The 21,881-nt window shown below is 38.8% G+C and overlaps 1 protein-coding gene across 2 annotated transcripts in view; it reads left to right on the top strand.

Moving 5' to 3' along the window:
- SLC25A48 (solute carrier family 25 member 48) overlaps positions 1–21,881 on the top strand; it is a 128,967-nt gene that overhangs the window by 38,007 nt on the left and 69,079 nt on the right. The gene's annotated exons all lie outside the window — the stretch shown is intronic.

The raw sequence follows: 21,881 nt of genomic DNA, 5'->3' as shown, positions 1-21,881 counted from the left end.
ATTGCTGGGTCCTGGACTGGTCTGCTTTACAACATAATACAGTATGACTGTATGACACAGACATTTCTATCAACGTAGTCAGCAGTATGGACTGTGACCTCAAATTATTTGTACTGCCCAGCTTTTCACTTTAAAAATAAAAAATGTAAAACAATAAAAAACATTACACAACGGGCAGTTGTGAAGATAAGTACAACAGAAAATATGGAGGTCAATTTTGATATGATATACTGAGCACAATGTTATATACTCAGCACAAAGTTTTTTGTTTTGTCTTTTGTTTTTTGTTTTTTGAACCTATGGCATGATAGAAGCACAGAGTGAAGCAGAGATAATCTGATTATCACTACATTGAAGCAACATTCTCCATGACGAAGACCAGAAACAGCCAAAGGAGAGGCTACTCTTTTGCTAGATACTAAAAACTTTTCATTAACTGGAGCTCTGGTATGGACTGCTGGTAGGTTAGGTTTACAGCTTCTCCCCCCAACCCCTCAGTTATCCAGGTTGCTTATTCAGAAGTAAACATATGCAAACAAGGAGCACCCATTAAATATCTCTAGCTTTACCAAAGCATCAAGGAGAGCCCACAAACATCATGGTCACCAAACTAACTTTCTTAAGAGCAACAGAAGACCTACTAGTCGAACATTTTAACAAGATTCATTAAGGCATCTCGGAGATGTTTCATCTTGATCATATCTGTGTATCAACTTTCCCTGATATTGACCAGAAGGAAGATGTCTGATGGTAGATGAATGACAACTCTCCAGCATATTGCACATGGCTTTAGGCCCTACTAAATTACCCTTTACATTAAATAAATGTGATGAAGTGACTATTAGTACTAATTTTAACAACTAAGAAGAAGCTCTAAGAAGCAATTAAGGGGCTATCCAATTATGACAGAATCAATAGTAAAAGTACATTTATTCCAGCATAAAATCATAATTTCCTTAAACAAAGTGCATGTATAGTAGAGTTATAATTTATTTATAAACCAGCGCTGGTTAAAAAAAATATCCAATTGTATCCAGTAATAGTAACAGTACAACAAAGTTAATATGTGAAAATCAATACTATTCTGTAATTTCCTTTTGTTTGGGGTTATGTAGGAATGTCTCTTTAAACAAGGATCAGTGGCAGTGGGAGATGTTCCTTTCTTGCAAACAACACACTATCCTTATGGATCAGAGCTTTAATGTATTTTTAGCCCAAAATTGCAAATATAGCTTTTCAGTATCTCAAAATATATTCTGCCCACATAGGACTAAGGTGTCCACCTATACGGTATGTCAGCAATGATATCAAGATGCCTAATTTGTAGACCAATACAAGATGTTGGCACGGCTTACAGCATTTGATCCTCATGCTCTGCTGTCCAATAATTTCTAGTGAATCTTTAACAAGTGTGTCTTTCACAAGTCGATAACTGCACTCAGCATTTGAAATCCACGCTCTGAAATTTTTTGGTACGCTCCTATTTTGGCTACGTAGTCATGGACTTTATTAAAAAAAATATATAATTTTATGTTTTAATAAATTTACTTTTATTAATGATTCTTTCATAGTTGAATATCACCTTAAGTGCTTCTTAGCACTACTTCTCTTCTTATTTGTTTAAATTGTCTACTTTTACCATTGGGATTATGGGTACCTGAGAGGTTTTAGCAACATTAAGACTACCAGGCCCATTTATCAAAGGGCTTGCGGACCTGATCCGACACTGCGGATCAGGTCCGCAAGACCTCGCTAAATGCGGAGAGCAATACGCTCTCCGCATTTAACATTGCACCAGCAGCTCACGTATTCGATCGGGTTGATGTCTGGCGATTCCTGTCCGCCTGTTCAGAGCAGGCGGACAGGGTTATGGAGCAGCAGTCTTTAGACCGCTGCTTCATAAGTTGTGTTTCTGGCGAGTCTGAAGACTCGCCAGAAACACGGCCCTTCAAGCTCCATACGGAGCTTGATAAATGGGCCTGCTAGAGTTAATATAACTTAATATTTCACTTTGATTGTGACTAACAATACTAAGTCTTGTTCACCTAGTGTGAACCTGGAAGAAAGGGAGCATGTGAATCTAACATGTAATAAAAACAGTCAGACTTGGAAGACGCTGCTTGCTACGCCCGATGTTTCTGGCTCATCTGAAACATAAGTTAAGAAGCAGCGGTCGTAAGACCGCTGCTCCTTAACTCATCCACCACCTTAACTCATCCACCACCTCATAGGTGGCATACTGCAATCATCCCGATCAGATACGATTGGGATGATTGACACCCCCTGCTAGTGGCCGATTGGCCACAAATGTGCAGTGGGTGGCATTGCACAAGCATTTCACCAGAAATGATTGTGCAATGTTAAATACCAACAGCGTATGCTGTCGGCATTTAACAATGTCGGGCGGACATGATTCGCTAAAGCAAATCATGTCTGCCCGCTGTTTGATAATTTGCCCCCACTGTCTCCACTCACCCGTCTTCATAAAGCATTTTTTTATTAACTTAGTTACAGTATTGGATACTGTCATCCTTCTTTTTCAATATGACACCCATGCAGGCTTCTGGTACCTATTTGTGGTACAGGGGCTATCTCTTCATAGGAGGTCAGGGGTAAAAGACATGTTAACTTGGTGAGCTGAAGTTCATTTCCTCACTGAAGGATCTGTGCTTTGTGTGTCACTCTTTATAGATAAACACCTTATTAAAGGTGTCCTTCTCTTACCCCTTTATTGTCACTATCTACGCATTTGCAGGGACTATTCTGACATTTATTGAACCTCCAGTAGATATAAATCAAAAAACTGTAGAACAAAATTCATAGTTATCTGAGTTTCCATAATAAAAAATAATTTTAAAGTTGCATATTTGTGCAAGTCAATGTTTAAAAGGTAAGGACAGAATTAAAAGACAATACATACATTAAATAAAATAATAGTTCTAATTGATCATAATCCTTACTTTTATAACCTATAACTTTTGAAGCAACTGATCAAACTACAGCTAAATCTTTGAATGTTGCACTGACAATTTATGTACAGTATGTAACCGTTATGGTATGTGAAGGAGAATAACGTGTTAAAATTGTCGTCAGCAACAGAAGCAGTTTGGGACAAGGCCAAGGGTAGTTGTTTGAAGAGAAACCTGAATAATTAAAAGAGGACACAAGATCATGTAAGGTGAAGAAAATATTTGTTTAGTCTCATTCCTACACTCAGCTAGTTTATCTTATAATGTATTGCATAACTGATATTTGCAGAATGATTCACAGTAATGCCTAAACAATAATATAACACAGCCGACATTTGTCCTGTAATGAACATATTTAATCTTACACAGTCAGTAGATTTACATTTCCCAATCCATTGAGAACTTAAATGTACTTAAATGTGTACTTTTGATATATAACTATAATAATAAGCTCATTCAAATAAAGAGTGAAAACAGAGTATGACTCATGTTTGTGATACTGGGTAAAAAAAGGTAAATAAACTTTTTATACTAATGTTTACAAATCATACAATTATGCAAATGTAAAAGAAAGTGAAAGCCGCCGTTTTACATAAGTGACTTGCCTACAATGGGCTAGATTACAAGTGGAGCGGGATTTCTTACTCTCGCACTAACTGCGCTCAAATTAAAATTATAATGTGGTTAGCGCATGTAATACAAGTTGAGAGTAAAAAGTCAGCACAAGAGAAAAACTTAATACGTGCTAACTTCAGGATTTCGGATATCATGACCACACTATCTTCTCCCCATAGACTTCAATGGAGCTCACTGTTAAAAAAGAAAAACCTTACTCATTGCTTGTGCTAACTCGATACAACATTAGACCAACTGTGGTAAAGCAGAAGGTAGTTATGCATACTTTAAATTTAATCTAATTGAAGAAAATGTTACTTTCATTTTAAAATAGATATGTTTGTGTATATATATATATATATATCATTATTAAAAAAATACATAGAGCTATACCTATATATTTGAATATATACAGATAAGATTTTATATATATATATATATATATATATATATATATATATATATATATACTGTATATATATTGTATATACTGTATATATTTATATATAAATATTTTTTCCTATGTGAAGAACATTGAAAAATTAAAGTATTTCAATTTAACACATTAAAACACATTAAAATTGAATACAATTTATATTTAATTGTTCATGGTATTTGACAGGAAAGGGCTAAAAAGTATGTTTATATACAGTACAGGGAGTGCAGAATTATTAGACAAGTTGTATGTTTGAGGATTAATTTTATTATTGAACAACAACCATGTTCTCAATGAACCCAAAAACTCATTAATATCAAAGCTGAATAGTTTTGGAAGTAGTTTTTAGTTTGTTTTTAGTTATAGCTATTTTAGGGGGATATCTGTGTGTGCAGGTGACTATTACTGTGCATTATTATTATGCAACTTAACAAAAAACAAATATATACCCATTTCAATTATTTATTTTTACCAGTGAAACCAATATAACATCTCAACATTCACAAATATACATATCTGACATTCAAAAACAAAACAAAAACAAATCAGTGACCAATATAGCCACCTTTCTTTGCAAGGACACTCAAAAGCCTGCCATCCATGGATTCTGTCAGTGTTTTGATCTGTTCACCATCAACATTGCGTGCAGCAGCAACCACAGCCTCCCAGACACTGTTCAGAGAGGTGTACTGTTTTCCCTCCTTGTAAATCTCACATTTGATGATGGACCACAGGTTCTCAACGGGGTTCAGATCAGGTGAACAAGGAGGCCATGTCATTAGATTTTCTTCTTTTATACCCTTTCTTGCCAGCCACGCTGTGGAGTACTTGGACGCGTGTGATGGAGCATTGTCCTGCATGAAAATCATGTTTTTCTTGAAGGATGCAGACTTCTTCCTGTACCACTGCTTGAAGAAGGTGTCTTCTAGAAACTGGCAGTAGGACTGGGAGTTGAGCTTGACTCCATCCTCAACCCGAAAAGGCCCCACAAGCTCATCTTTGATGATACCAGCCCAAACCAGTACTCCACCTCCACCTTGCTGGCGTCTGAGTCAGCCTGGAGCTCTCTGCCCTTTACCAATCCAGCCACGGGCCCATCCATCTGGCCCATCAAGACTCACTCTCATTTCATCAGTCCATAAAACCTTAGAAAAATCAGTCTTGAGATATTTCTTGGCCCAGTCTTGACGTTTCAGCTTGTGTGTATTGTTCAGTGGTGGTCGTCTTTCAGCCTTTCTTACCTTGGCCATGTCTCTGAGTATTGCACACCTTGTGCTTTTGGGCACTCCAGTGATGTTGCAGCTCTGAAATATGGCCAAACTGGTGGCAAGTGGCATCTTGGCAGCTGCACGCTTGACTTTTCTCAGTTCATGGGCAGTTATTTTGCGCCTTGGTTTTTCCACAAGCTTCTTGCGACCCTGTTGACTATTTTGAATGAAACGCTTGATTGTTCGATGATCACGCTTCAGAAGCTTTGCGATTTTAAGAGTGCTGCATCCCTCTGCAAGATATCTCACTATTTTTGACTTTTCTGAGCCTGTGAAGTCCTTCTTTTGACCCATTTTGCCAAAGGAAAGGAAGTTGCCTAATAATTATGCACACCTGATATAGGGTGTTGATGTCATTAGACCACACCCGTTCTCATTACAGAGATGCACATCACCTAATATGCTTAATTGGTAGTAGGCTTTCGAGCCTATACAGCTTGGAGTAAGACAACATGCATAAAGAGGATGATGTGGTCAAAATACTCATTTGCCTAATAATTCTGCACTCCCTGTATATATATATACATATATATATATATATATATATATATATATATATATAGATATAGATAGATAGATAGATAGATAGATATACGTGTGTGTATGTGTGTTTGTATATAAGTCAAAACATGTGTATTTATGTTTACATATTTTTCTGCCACCAAGATGACATTATTGTCAACCTAAGTGATATACCCCTCAGTGAATCCGAAAGATCACTATTGAATAGGGGTCTTCATTTATACCCTCCCATCCATCAGATGATTTCAATATATACATATCTACAGAATACTGAAGCTTAAAGGGACACTAAACCCAAAACATTTCTTTCATGAATCTGGTAGAAAATAAAATTTTAAACAACATTTCTATTTACTTCTATGATCTAATTTGCTTCATTCTTTAAATATTCTTTGTTGAAGAAATAGCAATGCACATGGGTGAGCCAATCACACAAGGCATCTATGGCAGCTACCAATAAGCAGCTAATGATCCTATCTAGATATGCTTTTCAACAAATGATATCAAGAGAACAAAGCAAAATAGATAATAGAAGGAAATTAGAAAGTTGTTTAAAATTGCATGATCTATCTGAATCACAAAAGAAAAAAATGGGTTTCATGTCCCTTTAAAGATCATTTCAGAGGGGAATTGAATGATGAAACTATATTCCCGTTCAGACCTAAGAGTCGATTCGATCCGGTGAACAACAATGCCAGCATAAAGACCTATACCAGGCTGATATCTTCTGACCTGGTATCATCCAAGAAATCCAGAGTCCACCATAACCTGAGTAAGGAAGAACAGGAGGCCATTAAAATTCTGGCGACTGACCCTACAATAGTCATTTGCCCTGTTGACAAGGGTAGGGCTGTTTGGGATTTTGAATTACAAGCACTATCGAGATGAAATCTGTGACCAACTAGCTGACCCATTGTTCTATCATAGTTTTGAAAGAAATCCTACGAAAATATTACAGAAAACTATTGATGATATGCTGAGAAAAGCACTCCAAGAGGGATATATCAATGATAATATCTTCAAATATTTACTAATGGGATTCTCCAAAGATACACAAGTCTTTGGACAGACCACCAGAATGCCCAATAGTGTCCCCTAGACTCTATCTTGTCACCCCTTGCTAAGTATATTGACTTCTTCTTACAACCCTGTGTGATGAGGCTGTCCTCCTTCCTGCAAGACTCCTCTCAATTGATTGAGGAGTTACTGAAGGGTCACTACACACTGGAACCTAACAGTTTATTAGTAACCACAGACGTGAATAGTTTGCATACTATCATTCCACATGATCTGGGAATACGGGCAATACAAAAATCATTTCTCAGAACACCATACATTGGTCCTCCCATTGATTTTTTGTTGGAAATAGTGAGATGCTGCTTGCAGATTAATTATTTCAAGTTCAATACTAAGTATTACCATCAGACCTCGGGTACGGTGATGGGGTCTAATATGGCCCCATCATCTGCCACCCTCTTTATGGAGGAGTTCGAAATTGAGATCATGAAGATTATGGATCACTCACAGGTATCTATGTATCCACGATACATGGATGACCTGTTCTTCATATGGAACGGAACTGCCTAGGAACTGGAAAGATGGTTTGAAGAATTAAATGCTCTTCAATGCCCTGTCAAATTCAAACTGAAATATATTGGAGCCCAAATTGAATTCTTGGACCTGCTGATTTATAAAGATGCTGATAAGCTAGCAACCACACTTTATTCAAAACTAACAGATAAAAATTATATCTTGTTTGCTAAAAGTGCACATCCTAGGAGCTTGATAAATTCCATACCAAAAGCTCAGTTATTGAGAACAGTTCACAATAATATGGATCCAATAAAGAAACAGATCCAGGTTGAAGAAATGGGCTATTTTTTCATACAGAGAGGATATCCCAGCAGGGTGATCACTAAATTGTATAAGGAGATACAGAGCCTAACACAAACAGATCTACTATCAACACAGATGAAGAAGAAAAAGGAGGATGATGATTTGAAGAGATTACTGTTTACTACAGAATACTCTCCAGATAAAAGAAATATCAATGACGACCTCAAACACTATTGGACTGTCGTGAACACTGATTCAACACAACCCTTCAACTACTATGGACCACCAATGATCGCATTCAAGAAAGGCAGATCCCTTAGGGACCAACTAATGTTGACAGACCCAGATCACTGTTACAAACAGAGAAGTTGGTTATGGAATAACAAGAAGGGGTGTTTCAAATGCCTATGATGCACGTGCAATTCTATGATCCAAGGAACAAAGTTCAGGCATCCACACACGAAACGATGATTCAACATCAATTATTTTCTTACATGTACCACCACACATGTTATATAGCTGTTGAACTGTACATGTGGACAGTTTTTTGTTCTAAAAACTAGCGATAATATTTGCACTCGGATAGCTAACCACAGACATTTGAGTCGAGAAGCCATTGACAAACAGAAGAGTGAATTACCTGTGGCTAGCCACTTCATGAGGCATAAACACGCAGTGAGCGATCTAAGGTCTATTCTCATAGATCACGTACCGCCTCTAAAGAGAGGAGGAGACAGAAACTAACGTTTACTACAAGTTGAATCAAAATGAATATTTAAATTGAGAACTTTGTATCCAAATGGATTAAACCATCAAATTGATTGGCGATGTTTCCTTTAATATCCATCTCTATGTACAGTATATATTGGTTGAATATACAATAACAGGTTTTTGTCTATATGATGGCGTATGAGCTCTATACAGCACTTGTTTGATTTATTAAGATCCCTTATAGTTGTTGTATTTAGCTATGGTTACAGTGTGTGCACTCTTAGTCCATTCAGGCACCATTGTTTTGTGTTGTTTTGCCCATTAAGCAGCCTAGCTAGTTCCCCTATATAAACTAGTATACTTGTTATTGTACTGACAGCTGCTAGATTGATCTTTGACCACCTCTGCATGAATGTTTATTGCAGGGATAATGTAGGTGGCGGAGGTGTCCGGAGCGGCAGATTAGGGGTTAAAACAATTTATTATAGGGTTTGCGATGTGGGGGGGCCTCGGTTTAGGGGTTCATAGGTAGTTTATGGGTGTTAGTGTACTTTATAGCACAGTAGTTAAGAGCTTCATGTTCCGGCGTTAGCCCATAAAACTCTTAACTACAGACTTTTTTTCTGCGCTTGGAGTCTTGTCGGTAGAGGCTCTACCGCTCACTTCTTCCAAGACTCGTAATACCAGCGTTAGGCAAATCCCATAGAAAAGATAGGATACGCAATTGACGTAAGGGGATCTGCGGTAGCCTGGAGTCGTGGAAAGAAAGTGAGCGGTAGACCCTTTCCTGCCGGACTCTAAATACCAGCGGGCATTAAAAAGCAGCGTTAGGACCCCTTAACGCTGCTTTTTAACCCTAACGGAGAACTGTAAATATAGGCGTTTGTGACTAGCGACATACAGGGTCATTTGTTGTCATTAAGGGGTTAAAAATACTAGGAACATGTAAAGAACATTGGAATGTAAAATATTTACAATATATACACAGTAAAACACATTTTAAAATACTAAAATTGTATTAAAAGGATTTTTCATGTTTTAAGGTATTTGAGTGGAAAGAGCTCAAAACGTATATATGTATGTATACTGTAAGTGTTTATATATGTATATACATGTATATTATGTGCCCCACAACAGAGCAGAAATAATCTTAGAACTCTTATGCACTGTGTTTGACTAATTATATCTTGTCTCTGCTAAAGAGAAAGACTTTTGTGTTCTATGCTGTTTGCAACTAAGAAGGTGCCGAATACTCATTTGATGTATGGGTGGATTGTTAGACACAATTTACAGACATCACAACTTGGAGAATCTGATTGGATTAGTCTTGCACGCGCGTAAATGCTGTACAATTGTTCTATTGTGAATATACATGGTAATTTCATAAGGGAAAAAACTTTATAAATCGGTTAACTTGACATAAGCATGTATTTTAATGCCCAAGTACATGCAGATTGCAAGTTGATGCTTTGATAAATTTAGGCCATATACTCCTCATATTCTCATTCTAAAGATATCTCCTTTCAAATTAAAGTCATTTGTGCCTCTAGACAGCATGGCCTCCATTACATATCCGGTTTTGGTATCACATATATGGTGTAACATACAAGTTGCGTGCGTATATTTCACCTGTCGCCCACAATTTTTACTCTCATAAGCTAACATGGGACCGCGTTGTAAATCGGTATCCAATATCCAGCGCAAATCTTACTCCATTTTCACCTCGCCATAAAAGGCAGCCATATCAAGCCTTGCGCTGAGTATGGGAGCACCGTAACTCCCAAAAATGCCTGCAAAAATAAACTAACACCTAACGCATGCACAATGTCTATCTACCTGTCAACAGCAACCCCCCACCGCAATAACTAAACCGCCATAGCCCACAACACAATACACCTATTAAAGTATTAACCCCTAAACCGCCATAGCCCACAACGCAATAAACCTAACCCCCCTAGCCTAACCCCCCTAACCTAACCCCCCCTAACCTAACCCCCCCAACCAAACACCCGCTAAATGAACTAAAAATACCTAATTTGCAAAATACTTGTTACTCATAAATTACAAAAAACTAACACTACTTTAAAATATATAAATTAAAGGGGCAGTCTAATCAAAATTCTGAAGTAGACTGTCTCTTTAAGACAGAATTACAGAAAATAAAAAAATCTAAGATTACAGAAAATAATAAAGAAAATTACAAAATTTTTAAAAAATTATACCTAATCCCTATCGCCTAGATTTAGAGTTTTGTCGGTAAAAACCTGTGTAGCTAACGCTGCTTTTTTTCCAAGCGCACCCTTCAAACAATGCTGGTATTTAGAGTTCTCTGAGTGGCTGCGTTAGGCTCAGAAAAGGGAGCGTTGAGCCTAATTTAGCTCCACTTCAACCCTCAATACCAGCGTTGCTTACGGTAGCGGTAAGCTGGAAAAACGTGCTTGTGCATGATATCCCCATAGGAAACAATGGGGCTGAGCTGGCTGGAAAAAACCTAACACCTGCAAAAAAGCAGCGTTCAGCTCCTAACGCAGCCCCATTGTTTCCTATGGGGAAACACTCTCTAAGTCTACACCTAACACCCTAACATGAACCCCGAGTCTAAACACCCCTAACCTTACACTTATTAACCTCTAATCTGCCGCCCCGGCTATTGCTGAAACCTGTATTTTAATATTAACCCCTAATCTTCCGCTCCGGACACCCCCGCCACCTACATTATCCCTATGAGCCCCTAATCTGCTGCCCCTAACATTGCCGACACTGCTCCGATCAGCCAATAGAATGCAAGCTCAATCTAATTGGCTGTTTGGATCAGCCAATCGGATTGAACTTGAATCTGATTGGCTTATTCAATCAGCCAATCAGATTTTTTCTACCTTAATTCTGAATGGCTGATAGAATCCTATCAGCCAATCGGAATTCGAGGGACGCCATCTTGGATGACGTCACTTAAAGGAACCTTCATTCTTCGGTAGTCGTCGGTAGAAGAGGATGTTCCACGCCGGAGGTCTTGAAGATGGAGCCGCTCCTCGTCGGATGGATGCAGATAGAAGATGCTGCTTGGATGAAGATGTTTGCCGGTCCGGATGTCCTCTTCTGCACGGATAGGGTGAAGACTTCTGCCGCTCCGGATGTCTTCTTTTGGTCCATCGCTGCTCGGCTGAGTGAAGACCACTCAAGGTAGGGAGATCTTCAGGGGGGTAGTGTTAGGTTTATTTAAGGGGGGTTCGGGTTAGAGTAGGGGTATGTGGGTGGTGGGTTGTAATGTTGGGGGGTGGAATTGTGTTTTTTTTACAGGCAAAAGAGCTGATTTCTTTGGGGCATGCCCCGTAAAAAGCCCTTTTAAGGGCTGGTAAGGTAATAGAGCTGTTAACTATTTTAATTTAGATTAGGGTAGGAATTTTTTTTATTTTGGGGGGCTTTGTTATTTTATTAGAGGGCTTAGAGTTGTTGTAATTAGCTTAAAATTCTTGTAACCTTTTTTTTTGTAATTTAGTTTAGTTTATTTAATTGTAGGTACTTGTAGTTAATTGATTTAATTTATTTATTGATAGTTTAGTTTTAGGTTTAATTGTAACTTAGGTTAGGATTTATTTTACAGGTAATTTTGTAATTATTTTAACTAGGTAGCTATTAAATAGTTAATAACTATTTAATAGCTATTGTACCTAGTTAAAATAAATACAAAGTTGCCTGTAAAATAAATATAAATCCTAAGATAGCTACAATATAATTATTAGTTATATTGTAGCTATATTAGGGTTTATTTTACAGGTAAGTATTTTGTTTTAAATAGGAAAACTTTAGTTAATAATATTTAATTTATTTCGTTAGATTAAAATTATATGTAACTTAGGGGGGTGTTAGGGTTAGACTTAGTATTAGGGGTTAATACATTTATTATAGTAGCGGCGAGGTCCGGTCCGCAGATTAGGGGTTAATACTTGAAGTTAGGTGTCGGCGATGTTAGGGAGGGCAGATTAGGGGTTAATACAATTTATTAAAGTGTTTTTGAGGCGGGAGTGCAGCGGTTTAGGGGTTAATGCATTTATTATAGTGGCGGCGAGGTCCGGTCGGCAGATTAGGGGTTAATAAGTGTATGTAGGGTAGTGGCAACGTTGGGGGGGGCAGATTAGGGGTTAATAAATATAATATAGGGGTCGGCGGTGTTGTGGGCAGCAGATTAGGGGTACATAGGTATAATGTAGGTTGCGGCGGTGTCCGGAGCGGCAGATTAGGGGTTAATAATAAAATGCAGGGGTCAGCAATAGTGGGGGCGGCAGATTAGGGGTTAATAAATATAATATAGGGGTCGGCGGTGTTGTGGGCAGCAGATTAGGGGTACATAGGTATAATGTAGGTTGCGGCGGTGTCTGGAGCGGCAGATTAGGGGTTAATAATAAAATGCAGGGGTCAGCAATAGTGGGGGCGGCAGATTAGGGGTTAATAAGTGTAAGGTTAGGGGTGTTTAGACTCGGGGTACATGTTAGGGTGTTAGGTGCAGACTTAGAAACAATGGGGCTGCGTTGGGAGCTTAACGCTGCTTTTTTGCAGGTATTAGGTTTTTTTTCAGTCTAAACTGCCCCATTGTTTCCTATGGGGGAATCGTGCATGAGCACGTTTTTCCAGCTAGCCGCTACCGTAAGCAACGCTGGTATTGAGAGTTGAAGTGGCGGTAAATATGCCTCTACGCTCCCTTTTTGGAGCCTAACGCAGCCCTTCAGAGAACTCTCAATACCAGTGTTATTTAAAAGGTGCGGGGGGGAAAAAACACGCGTAACTAACGCACCCCTTTGGCCGCAAAACTCTAAATCTAGGCGATAGGGATTAGGTATAATTTTTTTAAAATTTTTTAATTTTCTTTATTATTTTCTGTAATCTTAGATTTTTTTATTTTCTGTAATTCTAGCTTAAAGAAACAGTAAACTCCAGAATTTTGCTTAGACTGCCCCTTTAATTTCTACTTAGTATATTTTTATTTTTAAAGTAGTGTTAGTTTTTTGTAATTTATGAGTAACTTTAGTATTTTGTAAATTAGGTATTTTTAGTTCATTTAGTGGGTGTTAGGCTAGGGGGGTTAGGCTAGGGGGGTTAGGTTAGGGGTTAGGTTTATTGCGTTGTGGGCTATGGCGGTTTATGGGTTAATAATTTAGTTATTACTTGCGGTGTGGGTTTGATGGCGGATAGAGGGGTTAATAGTTTAAATATTCATATTGCGTTGTGGGGGGTTGTCGGTCCAGGGGTTAATACATTTATTATTAGTAGTGAGAGGGGGGATTGCGGATATAGGGGTTATACGTGTCGGGCTTATTTTTGGGAGGCGTGTTAGACTGTTACAGATGATTTTAGATTTTCTTTACTTTTCTTAGGCGCCGGCAGTTTCTTAAGTGCCGTAAGTCACTGGCGACGCCAGAAATTTGTATTTACGCTTTTTTCTGGACATCGCTAGTTTATCCGACTTACGCCACTTAGGAAATGCTGGTGCCATATATGTAAAACCCCGATGTGCGATGTGAAATTATGGTCGGCGCAGGTTTCCACGCTTGTGCCGAAACCTGTGCCGTATATTTGATTGTGCCCCATGTGTTTGCAACATAAATAGTAATCACTTGTGAACTAGGTGATATTTACTGTGTGCTTGGCTTTACTAAAGCCCCTGGTACCCCTTCTAAGAACCAAAATATGTTAAGTAGTTACTGTTTTGAAGGAGGAAAGTCATGTCTTTTAATTAAGTGGTGTACAAGCGGCTATCTGTTGATTATCATGGAAGTAGCAAATACCAGATAACATATTGAACAGAGTCATGGGAAGTGATTTATCCACAATTTCATCTCCCTATATGCCTAGAAGGACATAATAACTTTTATTTAAAAGGAGCACTCTCCGATCTGCCTAGTAGATAGGTGATTACCTTGACTATGTTAATTATCTCAGCATTGACCGTATTCTGTGTTATCATTGCAATAATGATCACCTTGCAGCAACTACTAGATGCATGTTCTGTTGTTATTTGTGGCCTATAGATCCTTGAATATAAAAGCTAATGCAAATCTGACTTGTGGTGTGGGCTTGGCATGCTGGTTTTATGTATATATTTGTCTGCATAGTTTGGCATATGGGTCTCATGCACCTTATAACAGCTAAATAAAAAATATCTCTAACATCTATGCATCTCCTGCAGTTTAAAGATTAGACTGAATAATAAAATACTTAATAATAAACAAGCTTTACATTGGGTGATTTTGAGTGGTAACTGTAGATGTGGTCAGACAAATGTAAAAATGACAAATTTGCATTCATCCAAAAAGCAATAAACAAATGGTCCATTAATGAAACATGAACATGAACTGAATGCAAGAATTAATATAATTGACTTTATAAAAAGACAGAGAAGGCGCCACATAGCATAATTCTGTGTGGTATGTCAGAATAAAAGTTGAAACTCTGATACACTCACGTTTTGTGAAGCACCAAGATGTAGTGCAAGCTTGCTACTTTGCCTCTTTTGGATTCCCCTGCTTGTTTAACCCTCTAATTACTGGAGGTGAAACAGTGAATTTGACCTACAAGTATCACACATATTTAGTGATTGGAAACTGGTTCCTAGGATTCTGAGCTTGAGAGGAGAGTTATACCGGACAAGTCTAAGGTTCCGGTCTGCCCAGCTTGCACTACATCTTGGTGCTTCACAAAACGTGAGTGTAACAGTTTCAACTTTTATTCTGACATACCACACAAAATTATGATATGTGGCGCCTTCTCTGTCTTTTTATAGAATAACTCGCTGTGGATGGCCTTATACCTCAAGGAGAGCTGCCTTATTTCTTTCTAGCAAGATACTGGATACTCATTGGATTTATTAAGTTCTGTGGGACAATCTTGTTATATATAGGTTTGGATTATCTGGATCTCCTGTATGCAATCCTCTTATTGGTGACATTCCGCTATAGTTTTTATATATAAAGGATTCAAAAGTTCAAATTTGCACTATTGTAACATATCTCAGCCTAATGTCACTATCCCTTTAAGAAATCCTTTTCTGACTGCTGCATTTGGGCAGTATTCACATTCAGCCTGCCTGCCTGATTAATCATTCATGCACCTGATTACCTCAGCCTCTTTTTAAGCCTTCTCAGGTCTAATGTGCCTTGCATTAACATTGAAGTTGTGATCCTGAACAGAGGTCTGTGACTGTTTCCTGCATGAACTTAGCAACTATTCCAAGATACAGCATTTCCTATTACCTATGCAAAATATCATCAAACCGCAAGTATCAAAAATATCTCCATTCTGTTTCCTGGACACAGCTACTTAACAATCTCTGAACTTTATTATAATTCAACTATGCTTTTGCTTACCATCACTCTCTAATTACAACAGCATCTTACTCAGAACTTTATAAATATTTCTCTGCTACAAGTTGTCATTGCTGAAATATCCTGCTGCAAATATGTTAACATATTCTGAACTCTGCATCTATGTGTTCAATTAAAAGCTTTCCTGTGATTCTCCAATATATGTTCAAACAGTAATTAATGCCTTAAACTTAACTTTCACCTGTGCTGCTCTGCTAATTACTGACATACAGCTCATTATAATAATATGTACTGTGAACCTGCAATAAACCAAGTTTGCATCTAAATGCACAAACAATAATTAATGCCTAAACTTGCAGCTTGTCTAAGTACCTGTGCAGCTGTGCTTTAACTCTGACATACAGCTTTATATAATATTATGTACTGTGAACCTGCAACAATCCTTAGTTTGCATCTAAGTGTCAAAGTTTCACCAGATTACTCTGAAGCCTGAACATTCCACTTTGCTATATTTCTCTCTCATTGAATCCTGCAGTTACTTCTATTAACTAACTATAAGTCACAGTGAACTCAGAATATATTGTATACAAATGTTGCACTCTCCATTTATTCTACAATAACTTCTAGCAACTATGAATCACAGAATATCATCTATCCACGTCCAGGATACTCTTCCCCGGGTCAGGGGTCGGTGTCTTCAAATCCCTACCACTGCCCCGAGGGTCTGTTTCCTGAGCGCATGTACACCGGATCATGACAGAATGTTAATGCCTAAAAAAGGGATCCGCAGTGGTAGTGGATGCACCGACCCTCAAAGGAAAATGAAAAATTACAACATAACTCAGACCCAAGCAATCCCTAAAGGAAAAACAGAAGATTTTCAAACTTTAAAAAATTTAAAGACACAGTACTCCCATTCTAGACAATCCTCTACTCATGTTCGTGGTTACCATTTTGGTGAAACTGATCCTGAATCTGACTATGAAAATGAAGAGGATTTAACCATAGCTTCAGCAGAAAAAATTCAGGCTTTCAAAGATTTAAAGAGACAGAACCACTTTTCTAAAATGTCATCTGTTCCTCATGTTCGTGATTACCATTTTGGTGAAACTGATTCTGAATCTGACTATAAAAATGAAGAGAATGTATCCATCGATTCAGCAGAAAAAAATCAGATCTTTAAAGATTTAAAGAGACAGGACTACTGTTCCAGAATACCATCTACTCCTCCTGTTTGTGATTCCTATCCTGATGATACTGATTCTGAGTCTGTATATGTCAACAAGGAGGATGACTTCACAGATCCAGCTGAATTGGCATTAGACTGGTATGAGCGCAACTTTAATTCGCCACAAACTCAGACAAGACCTCAACCTATTTGCTATAATGACATCCTTGGTTGTTATATTTACAACATGGATGATACAGACAGCTCCCATCATGAAACCTCTCATGGAAATACTGATCTTCCTATTTCTGATATTACCATGGATTCGTTAGATTGGACAGATTCAGAGCTGGAAGAAAGGACATCTGGTTTACAGACTGCTGTTAGGAGTAAAGGTCCTCTCAACTACTATGCTGATTTATCACATCAGAATTATGCATCCAGTGATGAAGAGGATTTCTGTTCTCAACCTTACTACAAGCCACAATGGCAGCAACCTAAGAAGCCTCATACTGGGAAGAAATCTAAGTTCTCTAAGAAAAAGAAGAAGAAGAAGAAGAAGAAAATCCTTCTGCCCACAGAAAATCAGAAGTGCAAAGAGGAAACTCAGCCTGATTCCCCTGTTTTAGATTCTGTTGTACCAGACCCTCTCTTGCCTCCTGACACTGTCAACACCGAGCTGGATGATGTCTATAGTCACTATCAGTCTCTTCTTAAAGCATCTAATGGTATCTCTTCTCAGACTCTACAACAACTACAAAAACTGTTTCCAACTATTGAATTCTTGCATCCCTCTCATGCTGCCTCAATACCTGTAAACCCTGTGCTAGAAGCAAAAGATAATTCTGTTCCAGATATACAACCTTTCAGTTTACCAGAGATAATCCCTGGAGAATTTAGCTCTGATATTCAAACTCAAATAAGCATGCCTGCTGAACTCCAGATAACTTCTCAGTCAGAATCTTGTGTCACAATTCCTCCGCATCTACCTGAGTGTGGCATATTGCAGTACACTTCACCTTCTCAAAATTCTTCTGTTATTGCATCTAAGAAATTGTTTCCCTTGGGAGATACTTTGCATCAACCTACATTTTCTACTACATCAGTTTCCTGTACAGGAATTCCTGATACTCAATCCTGTGAGGACAACTTTGAACCAAGTTTGCAAGTGGACATTCTTGAACCTGAAACTTGTACAAAAGTTCTTCAAGAAGATTCCCCTGTGCCCATTCCTGTTCCTGTTTTCCATGATTATACTACTAAACCTGACATCAAGGTGGACTCTCCTGTTTTTGACCCTGGTATGGGAATTCCTTTGTTTAACCCAGAAATGGGTGTAATAATACTTGATCCTGAAGATAGCCATGCCCTCTACTCAGAAGAGAGTATGGTTCTTGGCTCTAAAGTGGGTCTTGTTAATTCTTCGTTTATGAACCCTGAAGAAAGCCTTGCCCTCTGCTCAGAAGAGAGTATGGTTCCTGGCTCTAAAGTGGGTTCTTTTTCTTTCTCTATAGTTGAACCTTGCCCTGGCATGGGCATACCTTCACCTGATCCTACTGAGGATATTCCTGAACCTTGCCCAGATGTGGGTACTTCTGAACATTGCCCTGGCATGGGCATTCCTTCACCTGATCCTACTGAGGATAGTCCTGAACCTTGCCCAGATGTGGGTATTCCTGAACCTTACCCTGGTGTGGACATTCATATACCTATTCTTAGTGAGAACACTTTTGATTCTGAATCCAGTAAGGAGACATTTCATTTTGAATTAGAAGATGGCAAGAACTGGACAAATCTTGCACTCTACACTCCTATCTCCTATTTTGAAGAAAGCCCTGCTATTGCGTTAGAAGTGGCTATAGCTTTTTCTTTTGGAGTATATCTAATCCTCAGCCAAGAGGTTAATTCTGAGGATACTCAAATCTCTGACCCAAAGGTGGTTAATCTGGTTATCAATCCAGAATGCTGCATCTCTATTTCTGAAGCTGAGGAAAGCCTTTTCATATCTCTAGGACTGGCTGCCTTTTCATTGGCTATATACATGGTCATCTATCATGAAGAACATCCACCTGTCTACCCTCAGAATGATTCTGTGGTAGGAAGCTCATTGTATGTTACGTTCATGCATTCTCACGATGACTACAAAAAAGTTGACTTCAAGTTTTGCTCTCATCATTGTCAAGATCTTTTGATACCTGAATTACATGGCCTTTACTTCGTCATTCAACTTTTTCAAGAGATCTCCAATCCTCCTTTCTTGATTTCCGATTGGACTCACTACCTCCATACACCTACTACCGATTCTCCATATCAATTTTGTTCTCTCTCCTTTTGGATTGTATTGGGCGCCCGGAGGTCGCCTTTAAGGAGGGGAATCTGTAACATATCTCAGCCTAATGTCACTATCCCTTTAAGAAATCCTTTTCTGACTGCTGCATTTGGGCAGTATTCACATTCAGCCTGCCTGCCTGATTAATCATTCATGCACCTGATTACCTCAGCCTCTTTTTAAGCCTTCTCAGGTCTAATGTGCCTTGCATTAACATTGAAGTTGTGATCCTGAACAGAGGTCTGTGACTGTTTCCTGCATGAACTTAGCAACTATTCCAAGATACAGCATTTCCTATTACCTATGCAAAATATCATCAAACCGCAAGTATCAAAAATATCTCCATTCTGTTTCCTGGACACAGCTACTTAACAATCTCTGAACTTTATTATAATTCAACTATGCTTTTGCTTACCATCACTCTCTAATTACAACAGCATCTTACTCAGAACTTTATAAATATTTCTCTGCTACAAGTTGTCATTGCTGAAATATCCTGCTGCAAATATGTTAACATATTCTGAACTCTGCATCTATGTGTTCAATTAAAAGCTTTCCTGTGATTCTCCAATATATGTTCAAACAGTAATTAATGCCTTAAACTTAACTTTCACCTGTGCTGCTCTGCTAATTACTGACATACAGCTCATTATAATAATATGTACTGTGAACCTGCAATAAACCAAGTTTGCATCTAAATGCACAAACAATAATTAATGCCTAAACTTGCAGCTTGTCTAAGTACCTGTGCAGCTGTGCTTTAACTCTGACATACAGCTTTATATAATATTATGTACTGTGAACCTGCAACAATCCTTAGTTTGCATCTAAGTGTCAAAGTTTCACCAGATTACTCTGAAGCCTGAACATTCCACTTTGCTATATTTCTCTCTCATTGAATCCTGCAGTTACTTCTATTAACTAACTATAAGTCACAGTGAACTCAGAATATATTGTATACAAATGTTGCACTCTCCATTTATTCTACAATAACTTCTAGCAACTATGAATCACAGAATATCATCTATCCACGTCCAGGATACTCTTCCCCGGGTCAGGGGTCGGTGTCTTCAAATCCCTACCACTGCCCCGAGGGTCTGTTTCCTGAGCGCATGTACACCGGATCATGACAACTATTTAGGCAGGAAATGATTAAAATGTTTTCATTGAAATAATCCCATAACAATTTGATTGATTCCTGTGTCAGCCAATAAAAATGTACACTTCAGGGGGGTGGAGCCAGCCAACAACCAGCATGGCCACTTGAATAGAGAGCTCCGCAAACTGGCTACATTCCAAGGCAATTTCCAGCAGTATAGATGATGTGGTAAGATTTAAAGGGCTCAAAGCTAGAACCTCTCAACAATCATCCGATGCACCCTACATGACCACCTGAACTATAGCGGAGCACAAGCGGCAATCACCCTACCCACACCACATGGGAACGGAAAGTACTGGAGGGCACTGGAAAAGTCGATAGCCACACAAAGAGTCCCATTTATCAAGCTCCATATGGAGCTTGAGGGCCTGTTACAAGTTATGGAGCAGCGGTGTAAAGACCACTGTTCCATAACACTGTCCGCCTGCTCTGATGAGGAGGACAGGAATCGCCACAATTGAGTATGATTGAGTATGATCAGGTTATTGACACCTCCCTGCTGGTGACCCTCTTGTGAGCTGCTGGTGCAATGCTGAATACGGAGAGCGTATTGCTCTCAGCATTCAGCGATGTCTGTTGGACCTGATCCGCACTGTTGGATCAGGTCTGACAGACATATGATAATTCAGCCTCAATACCTTGCCCTAATCAGCCTATCAATGCCCCGGGAAATCACCACTGACACCCACTAGACAAGGTGGGTTACCAGCACTAGCAGACCTCACAAGTTAGAACGCAAGGCCTAAAGTTAGGCCCCAATGCCTGCTCCTCATGGTGCCATCCTCTAAGCACCACTGCTACAAGAAACCAACAATTACAGAACAACAGACCAATCCAAAGAAACCCACTAGCACTTAAAACACCAACAACAGACCAATCCAAAACAGACCAATCCAAAGAAACCCTCTAGCACTTAAAACACCAACAAAAGTACTGGTAAGACAACAGTGATATCCTATACACCTTTACCCATAACAGTCCCGCTATAGCGCCTTAGGGAGAGGCAATAAAGAGATATGTAACTGTTGATTAATAGTAATCAATGACTTAATCCCTACACTGTTAGACCCTACATTACCACAGCTAGAGGCCTACCTATAGCTGCAAGCCTCATTGAAAAGGCCGCACCTAAATATCTTACACTTCTAGGCCCCAACCTGCACTCCCAAACTATATAGCAGCATCCTCAAAGACTTATAAAACAAGTCCAACACTGACACTCTGAGAAACCTCCACATAAGGGTAATCACAGAAAAGACCCGGTATCTACTAGATACCCCCTGTCTAACTTCAATGAACTACTCAACCTAAACAGTCCTATAACAACTGAAGGGCTGCCCACCAGATTTATCTCCCTAGGTATCTGGAATAATCATGTCATAACATCCTCCTGCCGAAATGGCCTCAAGGAGAACCCCCAGACTAAACAAACAGGCCAAAGGCCTCCAAAATCCTACTGGCAAATGAAATAACTTCTATAAAATTGTGGAAACCTCTACAACACATGGGAACGGAAAGTACCGGAGGAAAAGTAACACAAAGAGGCCCATTT

The sequence above is a fragment of the Bombina bombina genome, chromosome 6 (assembly GCF_027579735.1).
Source record: "Bombina bombina isolate aBomBom1 chromosome 6, aBomBom1.pri, whole genome shotgun sequence".
Classification (NCBI taxonomy): Eukaryota; Metazoa; Chordata; class Amphibia; order Anura; family Bombinatoridae; genus Bombina; species Bombina bombina.
Note: the sequence above shows the minus strand (reverse complement) of the source record. Positions and strands in the feature narration are given on the sequence as shown.